The sequence below is a fragment of the Trachypithecus francoisi genome, unplaced genomic scaffold (assembly GCF_009764315.1).
Source record: "Trachypithecus francoisi isolate TF-2019V2 unplaced genomic scaffold, Tfra_2.0 Lachesis_group21, whole genome shotgun sequence".
Lineage (NCBI taxonomy): Eukaryota > Metazoa > Chordata > Mammalia > Primates > Cercopithecidae > Trachypithecus > Trachypithecus francoisi.
Window position 1 is genome coordinate 24,112,115 of NW_022681467.1, and position 12,650 is coordinate 24,124,764.

Below are 12,650 nucleotides of genomic sequence, written 5' to 3' on the forward strand. Positions count from 1 at the left end.
TTCCCCCCACCGCCCGCCTCCTTAAGCGGATGCAAACCATATAAAACAGATTGGCCACGCTGTGTGTTGGGCCATAGCGCCCCCTGGAGGCCCCAGAGTGTGAGGCTGGCACTTGGATCCACTTCCTGTCAATTCCCCTGATGGTAATTAAAATTAAAGGAGGAATACAAAAACTAAAGCGCGCATTAATTATGGCAATGCTGATAGTTCCATAAAGAAATCCAGAATGACAAAGGCCGTCCAAGTAGGTGGTCTGGTAGGTATGCATCAGCTCTGGGCCTTCCTTGCTGTTGATTCCTGAGGCCTCTTCAATTGCTTCAAGAAAACCCCACACCACAAGTGTTAGCCTTGCCTTAGGATCCATCCCATCCCCACATCTGGGCTGAGTTATTCAATCTTGAATAATAACACAATAGGAAGCTTCGTGGTGGACCCTTTGGCAGGAGAGTCGAGCTCCTATCCCCAGGCTCTGGGATCATTGGTCCTGGTTGTTCACACGCCTGCCAATCACAAACAACTTCAAAGACTCCCGGTCTCAATGTCCATTGAGGAAGAGGAAGGGAACCATTTTCCTAGTGCAGCAAGCTATGCCCACTCCCTGCTATTTTGCAGAACATGGGGCTGTCCCCTGCAGTCTCGAACCTAAAACTGCAGCAGCACCCAACACTAACCCTGATGGCTGCCCCTTAGCTACTCATAGGCAATGGCAACAATTTTGAAATTACATATATATATATATATTTACCCATGGGGTAAGATCAAATTCATTTTCAAATTGCTGGGGAGGGCCAGGCGCAGTGGCTCACGCCTGTAACCCTGGCACTTTGGGAGGCCAAGGTGGGCAGATCATTTGAGGCTAGGAGTTCGAGACCACCCCGGCCAACATGGCAAAAACCCGCCTCTACTGGAAAAAAAACAAAAACAAAAACAATACAAAGAAAACAAAAATTAGCCGGATGCAGTGGCACGTGTCTCTAGTCCCAGCAACACGGGAGGCAGGGACTCAGAACTACTATAGAGAACTTGAAATAAATAAGTAAAAGCTCAGTGCAGTTACAATTCCAAGTACATTGGGAGCAAACCTGAGTTCAGCTTACTTAGTTTAAATCAATGTCTAGCCACCAGCGTAAATTGAAGTTCAGTACTATGGCTACACTGTCTTCACTCTCACTTGACCCAGTATCCCATTGGCAGTAGGCGTTTATTCTAGATCACATTTGAGTTTTTTTCTTTTTTTTTTTTTGAGATGGAGTCTCGCTCTCGTCACGCAGGCTGGAGTGCAGTGGTGCGATCTAGGCCGACTGCAACCTCCACCTCCCGGGTTCAGGTGATTCTCCTTCCTTAGCCTCCTGAGCAGCTGGGATTATAGGCAACCGCCACCATGCCCAGCTAATTTTTGTATTTTTAGTAGAGACGGGGTTTCACTATGTTGGCCAGGCTGGTCTTGAACTCCTGACCTCAGGCGATCCACCCACCTCAGCCTCCCAAAGTGCTGAGATTACAGGCGTGAGCCACCGCGCCTGGCCTTGAGTTTCCTAAAATGCTGAACTTAAGTCAGAATCCCATCTCTGCCACTCACCAGATGTGTAAACTTATACTGAGCCTCAGTTCCCCATCAAATGAGAATGATAGCACACAGTTGTGAAGGTGAAATAAAATTAAACATAAGGAAAGCAATTTTACGAAGTTTTGAACACTATACCTATGTAAGGTTGCTATTCTGGGCGTTCATCACCTTGGGTTTTCTTGTGGAAGTAGGGAAGATATATAACTGTCTTTGTTGGAGACATTAAGCAGCTTATTTCATTTTCCAAATAGATACTAGGGACAAATATTCATACTTAAACTATTACATTAAAAACAAAAACCCAAGAGCATAATATTAAAAAACAAAAACAAAAAACATGAGAAGTGCTTGAACCCAGGAGGAAGAGGCTGTTGCAGTAGCCGATTGTGCCATTGCACTCCAGCCTGGGCAACAGACAAAAAACAAAAACAAAAACCCAGATTGCTGGGGAGGTAGGCAGAGGGTGGGGGAATGGGGGTCAAGAGGAAAGGAAACTATTATCCTTAAGGTAGAGCAGGGTGGGGTAGGGGTAGGGGGTGAGGGGAATATAAGGTGTAGGCAGGAGAGAGCTGTTTTTCCCCTTGTCCTGGGTGAAGTGGGGAGAGGACTCGGCAGAGGCTGATTTTCCATGAGGTTTAATCTTTAGGCTGTCATCTACACTGGCCCCTTCCAAGGCCCCTCGAATGTTCCTTGTGTCACGTTCACATGATTACATGTAATTGTGTATTCATAATTTTGTACTCTTCTTAAGGAGTTACTCCTCCAATTATATAAGCTTCAGGCCCCCCAAAACCTAGATCTTCTGGTGTGAACTGGAGTTGGGTAGGAACAGTTCAGGTAAGAGATAATAAAGATCTCAACTGAGACAAAGTCAGTGGGGAGGGTTGCGTTTCTTAGTAGAAAAGTGCTGTCATTTACTGGCCTGTAGCTCTTGCAGATGAGGATTTTTTTTCTTCTTTTCTGTAGCCATAGTGCTGTGAACAGTGCCTGGAGAATAAATACTTGTAGATGAATACTTGTTTGGGAGGTGGAGGTCAGAAACTCATGATTGATTGGCACCACAGCGTGCCCCAAAGAGATGAGCTCCCAGCCAGGCGCAGTGGCTCATGTCTGTAATCCTAGCACTTTGAGAGGCCAAGGCAGGTGGATCACCTGAGGTCAGCCGGGCCAACATGGTGAAACCCCGTTTCTACTAAAAGTACAAAAAATTAGCTGGGTGTGGTGGCACATGCCTGTAGTTCCAGCTACTCGGGAGGCTGAGGCAGGAGAATTGCTTGAACTCAGGAGGGGGAGGTTGCAGTGAGCCCATATTGCGCCACTGCACTACAGCCTGGGCGACACAGCGAGACTCTGTCTTAAAAAAAAAAAAAAAAAAGCTCCCCACACCTCTCCCCTGTCACCTATCCCTACTCTGCTCTGTCAACCAGGCCTAACAGAGGTCTTAGTGGCTCTCTCTTTCCTTAGCCTTCAATGGCTGCTTGACCTGGGGGAGCGAGGTCCTTGGAATGTGCCATGTGTTGGAAAGAACACTGGACTTGGGGTCTGGAGACCTGACCTCAGTAGGTAAGTTACTGACTTACTCTCAGCTGCAGTTACTTCATGGATAAACCTGAGGTGCTGGTGGCCAAGTGGTGCAACGGTAAGTGGTTAACAGCTTCCTCTCAAAAAATAAACTTGTTTTGTAGCATTTGCTGAATTTGTGGTAACTACACATTCCTACCATGGCTGATTTCAAACTACCAGTGTGGTATCACTGAACATGTTAGGAGAGACACACAATAGCCTCTTCAGAGTCTGTGCAATCTGACTCCAGCACACTCCTGTCTGGGTCTCAAGGACTAGGGTCTTACTTTATCTGAACAAAATGTTGGATGATGGACTCTCATATTCTGTGCCAAGCTGTGTATGGGAAATTCTTCTTCTTCTTCTTTTTTTTTTTCAAATACAGAGTCTCACTCTGTTTGCCCTGACTGGAGTGCAGTGGCTCGATCTTGGCTTACTGCAGCCTGGACCTCTGGGCTCAAGTGATCCTCCTGCCTCAGCCTGCTGAGTAGCTTGGACTACAGGGGTGTACCACCACACCTGGCTAATTTTCTAAAAAAAATTTTTGTAGGCCAGGTGTGGTGGCTCATGCCTGTAATCTCAGCACTTTGAGAAGCTGAAGCAGGTAGATCACCTGAGGTCAGGAGTTCAACACCAATCTGGCCAACATGGTGAAACCCAGTCTTTACTAAAAATACAAAAATTACCTGGGTGTGCTGGTGGGCACCTGTAATCCCAGCTACTTGGGAGGCTGAGGCAGGAGAATCACTTGAACCTGGGAGGTGGAGGTTGCAGTGAGCCAAGATCGCACAGTTGTGCTCCAGCCTAGGCAATAAGAGCGAAGCTCTGTCTCGAAAAAAAAAAAAAAATTTTTTTTGTAGTGACAGGGTCTTGCCAAGTTGCCCAGGTTGGTTTTGAGGTCGTGGGCTCAAGTGATCCTCTTGCCCTGGCCTCCCAAAGTGCTGAGATTATAGGCATGAGCCACTGCAGTCAGCCCAGCTGTTCTTTTTGCTGGTAAGATCATTTTATGTGGGCAAGATGTATGTGGATGATCACTTTGGCCTAATGTCCATCTTTGTTTTTAGTTACAAAATTATTTGCCTTTTTAAAATTATGACATAATTTACAGCAAAGTACCCAGATATTGCATGCTCACTTTGGTAAAATTTTACACACATATACACCCATATAACCAACCATTCAGATTAAGATACAGGGCATTTTCAACATCCCCAAATCCTCTCTGGTAACTACTCCCAGTGAACACTTGCCCCTCAAGAGGTAAGCTCCTCCTGATTCCTTGCACCATAAACTAGTTTTTCTCATTCTTGAAGTTCATGTAAATGACATCATGCATTATGTAGTTTTTAAATATCTGGCTTTCACTCATCATTACCTGTGAGATTTATCCATGTTGTTGTGTATAACAGTATAATTCATTTGTTTTCATTCCTAGGTAGTATTCTTACCACAGACTTTCAGTAGTTTTAACTTTTTTTTTTTTTTGAGCTGGAGTCTCGCTCTGTTGCCCAGGCTGGAGTGCAGTGGCTCACCGCAAGCTCCGCCTCCAGGTTCACGTCAGTCTCCTGTCTCAGCCTCCCGAGTAACTGGGACTACAGGCGCCCACCACAACGCCCGGCTAATTTTTGTATTTTTAGTAGAGACGGGGTTTCACCATGTTAGCCAGGATGGTCTTGATTTCCTGACCTGGTGATCCACCCGCCTCAGCCTCCCAAAGTGCTGGGATTACAGGCGTGAGCCACCGCGCCTGCCCAGTTTTAACTTATTAAAACTTTTTTATGCTTCTTATGCCTGCTTTTGTCTGTCAACTCTGAAACTGTGGATCCCACTGGCCACATACTCGGTCCCATAATGCTCTGTTTCTCCTTGGCCCTGACCTATCCTCCACCACTTCACCCCCAACATCCTCCATGCCCTTCAGAATCCCATCTGTAAGGCAGTGGCTTACAGATGCAAGCACTTCTGGAGGCCAAGGCGGGCAAATCGCTTGAGCTCAGGAGTTTTAGACCATCCTGGCCAACATGGTGAAACTGTTGCTGCAACAAATTAGCTGGGCCTGGCAATACACACCTGCAGTCCCAGCTACTTGGGAGGTTGAGGTCTAAAAAGAAAAAAAAAAAAAAAAAAAAATCCCCTCTGCAAAATTAACCAACTTCCTCATATTTTCAACATTTCTTTTAAAGCTTTCTGGCACCACCAGCCTTAACTGAAACCTGAATGACACCTGTTATGGAATGAATGTTTGTCTCCCTTAAATACATATGTTGAAACCCTAACCCCCTAAGTAACTATATTTGGAGATAAGGGCTATGAGGAGGCTGGGCGTGGTGGCTCACGCCTGTAATCCCAACACTTTGGGAGGCTGAGGTGGGTGGATCGTGAGGTCAGGAGATTGAGACCATCCTGGCTAACATGGTGAAACCCTATCTCTACTATAAATACAAAAAATTAGCTGGGCATGGTGGCGTGTGCCTGTAGTCCCAGCTACTCAGGAGGCTGAGGCAGGAGAATCGCTTGAACCCAGGAGGTGGAAGTTGTAGTGAACCAAGATCATGCCACTGCACTCCAGCCTGGCGACAGAGTGAGACTCCATCTCAAAAAAAAAAAAAAAAAGGCTGTGAGGAGGTGATAAAGGCTGAAATGATAAAGGTCATAAGGGTGGATCCCTATCCGATAGGGCTAGTGCCCTTACATGAGGAGGAAGGGACACTAAAACTCTCAATCTCCACTACGTGAGAACACAATGAGAAAGTGACCATCTGCAAGCCAGGAAGACAGCTCTCACCAGGACCCAAATCAGCTGGTACCTTGATCTTGGACTTCCCAGCCTCCAGAACTCTGAGAAAATAAATTTCTGTTGTTGAAGCCACCCAGTCTATGGCATTTTGTTATGGTAACCTGAGCCAACTAAGACAACATCCAAAGATGCCTTTTTGCCTAATGCATTCTCTAGCAGTTACGGTTTATTCTCTTTCACTTCGCTACATACAAATATCTGGGATTTTATTTTGCCCTCTGCTGAGACCAGCTCGGTTGGGGAGACCCTAACCCAGTGGCGCTAGAGGAAAGACACACACACAGAAATACAGAGGTGTGAAGTGGGAAATCAGGGGTCTCACAGCCCTCAGAGCTGAGAGACCCCAACAGAGATTTACCCACGTATTTATTAACAGCAAGCCAGTCATTAGCATTGTTTCTGTAGATATTAGATTAACTAAAAGTATCCCTTATGGGAAACAAAGGGATGGGCCGAAATAAAGGGATGGGTTGGGCTAGTTATTTGCAGCAGGAGCATGTCCTTAAGGCACAGATTGCTCATGCTATTGTTTGTGGTTTAAGAACACCTTTAAGCTGTTTTCCACCCTGGGTGGGCCAGGTGTTCCTTGCCCTCATTCCGGTAAACCCACAACCTTCCAGCGTGGGCGTAATGGCCATCATGAACATGTCACAGTGCTGAAGAAATTTTGTTTATGGCCAGTTTTGGGGCCAGTTTATGGCCAGATTTTTGGGGGGCCTGTTCCCAACAGCCCTCCTTTCAAGATAAGTTAACTTGTTACTGTTTCATGAATGCTGGCAGGGGACACGAGATTCCTGGATTAGAGACAAAGCAAAGCATATTAACAGCATAGCAAGTAGCAAAAGCATCCTGTTTGCATCAGCTCCCCTTGTTCCCTAAGTTCCACAAGGAAAATGGGAAGGAGCCTTATGGATTCTGTGCATGCACTGGGTTTGTGTCCCACATGAGGAACACTGAGCCTGGGGAACCCCGTCTTTCACAGGCAGCAGTAAGCAAAGCTGCTCGTTGTCTTGGAGAGAGAGATTACTTCATTCCTCAAGGTGGCTTGCTGCAATGCACAACCCTGAGAAACAGCCCAGGGAAAGAGGGGTCAGGGCCTTGTAGTCTTGGCATACTCAGTAAAAATATGCTGAGACGGTCAGGGCCTCTGACAGCTTTCCTCTCTCAATAATTGACCCTACACATTCTTGGCCAAAGTGGAATATTCCCATGAGTATACCACTCCATCTGCCACTCCAGTCAATCTGATCACCCTAGAGTGAGACCAAATTTGCTCCATTTGTTTCATATAGAATTTAACTACTACCAATAGAACCTCAAACAAGATGAGGCCAACCTGCAGTATTGGCTTCAACAATGCCACCCAGGGTCTCAGACTCAGTCACCTGTGAATAAGTCTCAAGGGGATCAGTAGGCCAGGATACAGTCTAAGGCCAGGTCATTATCCATTACAACCTGCATAAGTGAGTTATAGACTAATCTACTGGTCCTCAATGGCATCGCCAGTAATTATATGAAGTGATACTTGAGCCAAAAGCAACCCTCATCCCTAATGAGAGACATCATATGGCCCACATACAAACATACACCCAAAAGGTTACATGTTACTTGAATTCAGAATTTGTTGATTCTGATTTGGATTATCATTACACTGGTTTGATTTAGCCACATGGATGGTGTCACCTAATGGTTGCGTCCTCAGACACCATACATGAACCAAAGCCACTTGGGTGATAGGAAAAGTGCCTGTGTTTGTACCAGTCAGACTGAAACAAGCTTGTGCTGGATGGTATGTTTGTGCATGTATGGGGTAAAGGGAGGTTCCATATTTGGGAGCTGCCATTGATGGCTGGCAAAGGCCACAACTGAATAGTTCAGGACTGGCCACCACCTTAAGAATGCCCCTGTTTTCATAGCATGTGGGCAGCATGATAAATCCAGAGAGGGTAAGACTGTCAGCTGCAGCTGCTGCTCAACTCAGATCAACCAGATGATGGTTTTTCTAGGTTTCAGTGCTGGATCTAGGGGACATTGATCCCTGGATCAAACAGCACATTGATCACTCCCACTGTTTGCACCTGCTGGCATCTAAGGTGTCTTCTCACAGGCTTCCTGGCTATGAAAGCAGTATATCTCATTCCAATAGCCATAACTTCATCATTTCTCCGATCTTTCCCTACTCATACCCAGACCTTTTGTCTGCGAGGGCGAGACATGAGTGAGACAAGGACATTTTCACAAAATTTACAGACATCCATTGTATCTTGCACCTTGGCCTATGTGAGCCAGTGTGAGAGAACTTGGCGGCAAGGAATGTACTCAACCAATGTACTCAATTTGGCAAGCAATTGTATTCAATGAGTACACTGATCTGGGACCAGGTTAATCTGTCAAGAGAATCCAAGTGGCTAAACCAGAATTAGAAATAAGTTTGAATCCCCTAAGTCCCCTTTCACCACCAGGCTGACACCTGGAGTGTGCACCAAGCAGGCTAGTGTGGGGTTGCTGTTGGGTTGGGGGTGGGGGAGGAAAGAAAAAAGAAGCACCATGCTGCCAACTTACTTTTCAGAATAGATCCATATAACCCTTCACCTTTTTTGTCCTGATCAGTACCCAGGAAGTGGCTGAGAGGAGATGATCTTTGGGGATAGCTGCATGCAGTGATCACACTGCCTCGCTGAAGTATGTGGCCCATAAGGAATTGATGGAGGTAGCTGGAAGTTTTGGAGGAGGTCATTCCAGTGCTCAATAATACCAGATACCAGCAGATGGTAGGGAGCTGGCATGTCCATTGAATACTTTGACTACTGGCCCATTGTTGGGTGGCTTTTGCAATAAAAGGTGCATCACTGTCAGATTGTAGGTGGTCTGAGAATCCAAAAACTTGACATGACTTAATTTCAGGGGCCAAAATGGCGTGACCGGGGTCATAGACTCTATTCAGACTAGAACAAACAAGAACAGCAAGACTGTAACCTGAAAACATTCTGACAGAGATGAGGCACCAGTGACACAGCCTGGAGAGGGGATCAGCTATCTGATATATGGACAATCATCCAGGAGCAACTGGGGGCAATACTCTGTGTGCAATGCAGCCTCCTTCCCTGTAAGACAAATGTCTCAGATTTTGGGAGGCATCACAGCTCTGGTATGTAGTGGTGTCTTCTGCATCAGAAACACATGGTTGTTTTGTTGTTGTTGTTGTTGTTTTGAGACAGAGTCTCACTGTGCAGTGATGCGATCTCGGCTCACTGCAAGTTTTGCCCCCCAGGTTCAAGCGACTCTCCTGCCTCAGCCTCCCAAGTAGGTGGGATTACAGGCGCCTGCCACCACGCGCGGCTACTTTTTGTATTTTTAGTAGAGATGGGGTTTCACCATGTTGGCCAGGCTGGTCTCAAACTCCTGACCTCAAGTGATCCGCTCATCTTGGCCTCCCAAAGTACTGGGATTACAGGCGTGAGTCACTGTGCCTGACCTGAAACATAGTTTTTGACTTTGTGCTCAGTCCATGATGGTGAATGTGTTGCTATGTCTTGTTCGATGATGGATCTAGGTGGTGGTGGTGGTATGGGCAGTGAAGGCTGGATCAGCAGCTTGACTACAGTTTGTCTCGCTAGAGAAGGGCTCTTAACATGGGCATCTGTTTGTAACTTGGGCGTCTGATTGGCAGCTGAAATTATTTCCACAATATGCAGCTGCAACAGGGAATGTCTTTAATCTTCCAGTCTTGTGGGCAAGATAGCTAGGCCATTGGCAATCACACAAAAGGCAGTAAAAATGTAGAAGGGGCTCATCACGGGGAGTATTGGCCAGAACTATCAGTACTCCCTTGAGCTCTATCCATTGAGTGGAGCAGTCATGCTTGCTTTTTTTTATTTTTTATTTTTATTTTTATTTTTTCATTTGAGATGGAGTCTCACTCTGTTGCCTAGACTGGAGTGCAATGGCGCGATCTCGGCTCACTGCAACCTCCGCCTCCTGAGTTCAAGCAATTCTCTTGCCCCAGCCTCCCAAGTAGCTGGGATTACAGATGCATGCCACCACACCTGGCTAATTTTTGTATTTTTAGTAGAGACAGGGTTTCACCACGTTGGCCAGGCTGATCTTGAGCTCCTGACCTCAAGTGATCCACCTGCCTCAGCCTCCCAAAGTGCTGGGATTACAGGCGTGAGCCACCACGCACAGCCCATGCCTGCTTTTGGTTCTGCATAGCTGGTGCTGAGGTTGAACATGAACACCATAAGGTGTCAGCCTAGCCAAACCATCAGTGTACCAGGCCAGGTGCCTAGGTCACCCTCTGAGACTTGAGGGCCCCATTGAGCCAGCAGCTTTGCTTCAAGTGGTGAAGTGAGGAAAAGGTTTCCACTGAAGGGATTTTTGCTGTCACTTTTTCATGTAAAACTCAGATAATATTAGGACCAGGCCAGCTGTGTTCCTGAATATAGTATTTCCATTGGACTAATAAGACCTGTTGTGCCCCTCCCTTAATAGCCACCAAATCCAAGTTGACCCATCCCAAAATGGGGGTGTCAGTTCGGAGAGTCACAGGACCTCTTTGCGTCAGTAACAAGTTAGTGGGTACCTTTTTAAAAAGGGGGATGGGGGCCTGGCATGGTGTTTCATGCCTGTAATCCCAGCACTTTGAGAGGCCGAGGAGGGCAGGTCGCTTGAGGTCAGGAGTTCAAGATCAGCCTGGCCAACGCGGTGAAACCCTGGCTCTACTAAAAAAAAAAACAACCAAACAAAAATTCGCCAGGCATGGTGGCACATGCCTGTGGTCCCAGTTACTCGGGAAGCTGAGGCAGGAGAATAGCTTGAACCTGGGAGGTGGAGGTTGCAGTGAGCTGAGATCACGCCACTGCACTGCAGCCTGGCAACCTGGGAGACAGAGCAAGACTCTGTCGTAAAATAAAATAAAATAAAAAAGGGGGATGGGGCTGGATGTGGTGGCTCAGGCCTGTAGTCCCAGGGCTTTGGGATTACAGAGGGAAGATCACTTGAAGTCAGGAGTTCAAGACTAGCCTTGGCAACAAAGCAAGATCTTGTCTCTACAAAAATGTATTTTAAAAATTAGCTGGCATGGTATGTGGTGGCAGGCACCAAGCTACTCAGGAGGCTGAGTGGGGAGGATTGCTTGAACCCAGGAGTTCCAGGCTGCAATGATCTGTGATTGTGCCACTGCATTCCAGCCTCCAGAGAGACTGTCTCAAACAAAAAAGGGGGGTGGGGGAGGGATGGGGCCAGGTGTGGTGGGATGGAAGGATCACTTGAGGCCAAGGAGTTTAAGACCAGCCTGAGAGACCACGTCTCTAAAAAATGTTGTAAAATTAGTTGGGCATGGTAGCTCACAACTGTTGTCCCAGCTACTCAGGACAGTGAGGTGAGAGGATGACTTGAGCCCAGGAATTCGAGACTGCAGGGAGCTCTGATGGCCTCACTGCACTCTAGCCTGGGTGACAGATGAGCAACCCCTTTCTAAACAATTTTTTAAGCGATGTGCTTGGTGAGTGTGTCAGGCAGGTGGCGCTATTGTGCTTGAAAACTGCCTCTAAGTATTCTGGCAGCCTTTGAGACATATTCTCAGATTTCCCTTTTCCCTCTTGATTTTTTATTTTTATCTTTATTTAAGATGGAGTCTTGCTCTGTCGCCCAGGCTGGAATGCAGTGGCACGATTTCGGCTCACTGCAACCTCCGCCTCCTGGGTTCAAGGAATTCTTCTGCCTAGCCTCCTGAGTAGCTGGGATGACAGGTGCTTGCCACCACGCCTGGCTAATTTTTGCATTTTTAGTAGAGACAGGGTTTCACCATGTTGGCCAGGCTAGTCTCAAACACCTGACCTCGTGATCCGCCAGCCTCGGCCTCCCAAAGTGCTGGGATTACAGGTGTGAGCCACTGCACCCGGCCTCCCTCTTGAAAGTCTAAACTCTTTCTCCTGGACCACCTAAGAGGGTTCAGGAACCACCTTTCCTCATGCAGCAGTCTCTGAAAGGGTGAATCCCATATGACATTTACGGGCATTGGCAGTACAAGTCTGTATGAGCATCAAAACCAGTAACACATCTGCAGTGAAAGCCACTGAAGTGGCCCAAGGGAGGGTTACTTAATTTGCCTTCTCCACTGCAAACTTTGCTCAAAGCCTATCAGTTGAACTTGGGGGATTTTTTACCTAATGGGAAAACAAACCAAGGTGTTTAGTATGTGCACATTAGGAGCTGAAGCGACAGCTGCCAGGAACTCAGGCTAGCTCACAGGGTGCAGCTAGGAGGCTTTTACTTCTCTTTGGCCCCTGGCTTCAGGGTTGGCATTGCCATTGCATCCTCTTTGTAGCTCCAGCATCCATCCAGAGAGTTCCCAAGCCCCAAGGCCCCTTTCATTTTGTTGCCACTCCACACTGCAGTCCTGGGGTGGTGCCTTCAGCCATCTCTGCACCCATCCATGGGACTGGGTAAGATGGTGAATTGGGCGCTTGGGCCCAACAGAGATATACAAGTTTTGAGGCGTTTCCCTCCGTGAAGTTCTCCAGCATACTCAGCTTTTTCATTAAAACAGCCGAGCCAGACACGGTGACTCATGCCTGTAATCCCAGCACTTTGGGAGACCAAGGCCGGCAGATCACTTGAGCCCGGGAGTTCGAGACCAGCCTGAGCAACATGGTGAAACCCTGGTTCTACAAAAAGTACAAAAAATAAGCCAGGTGTGGTGGTGTTCACCTGTGGTTCCAG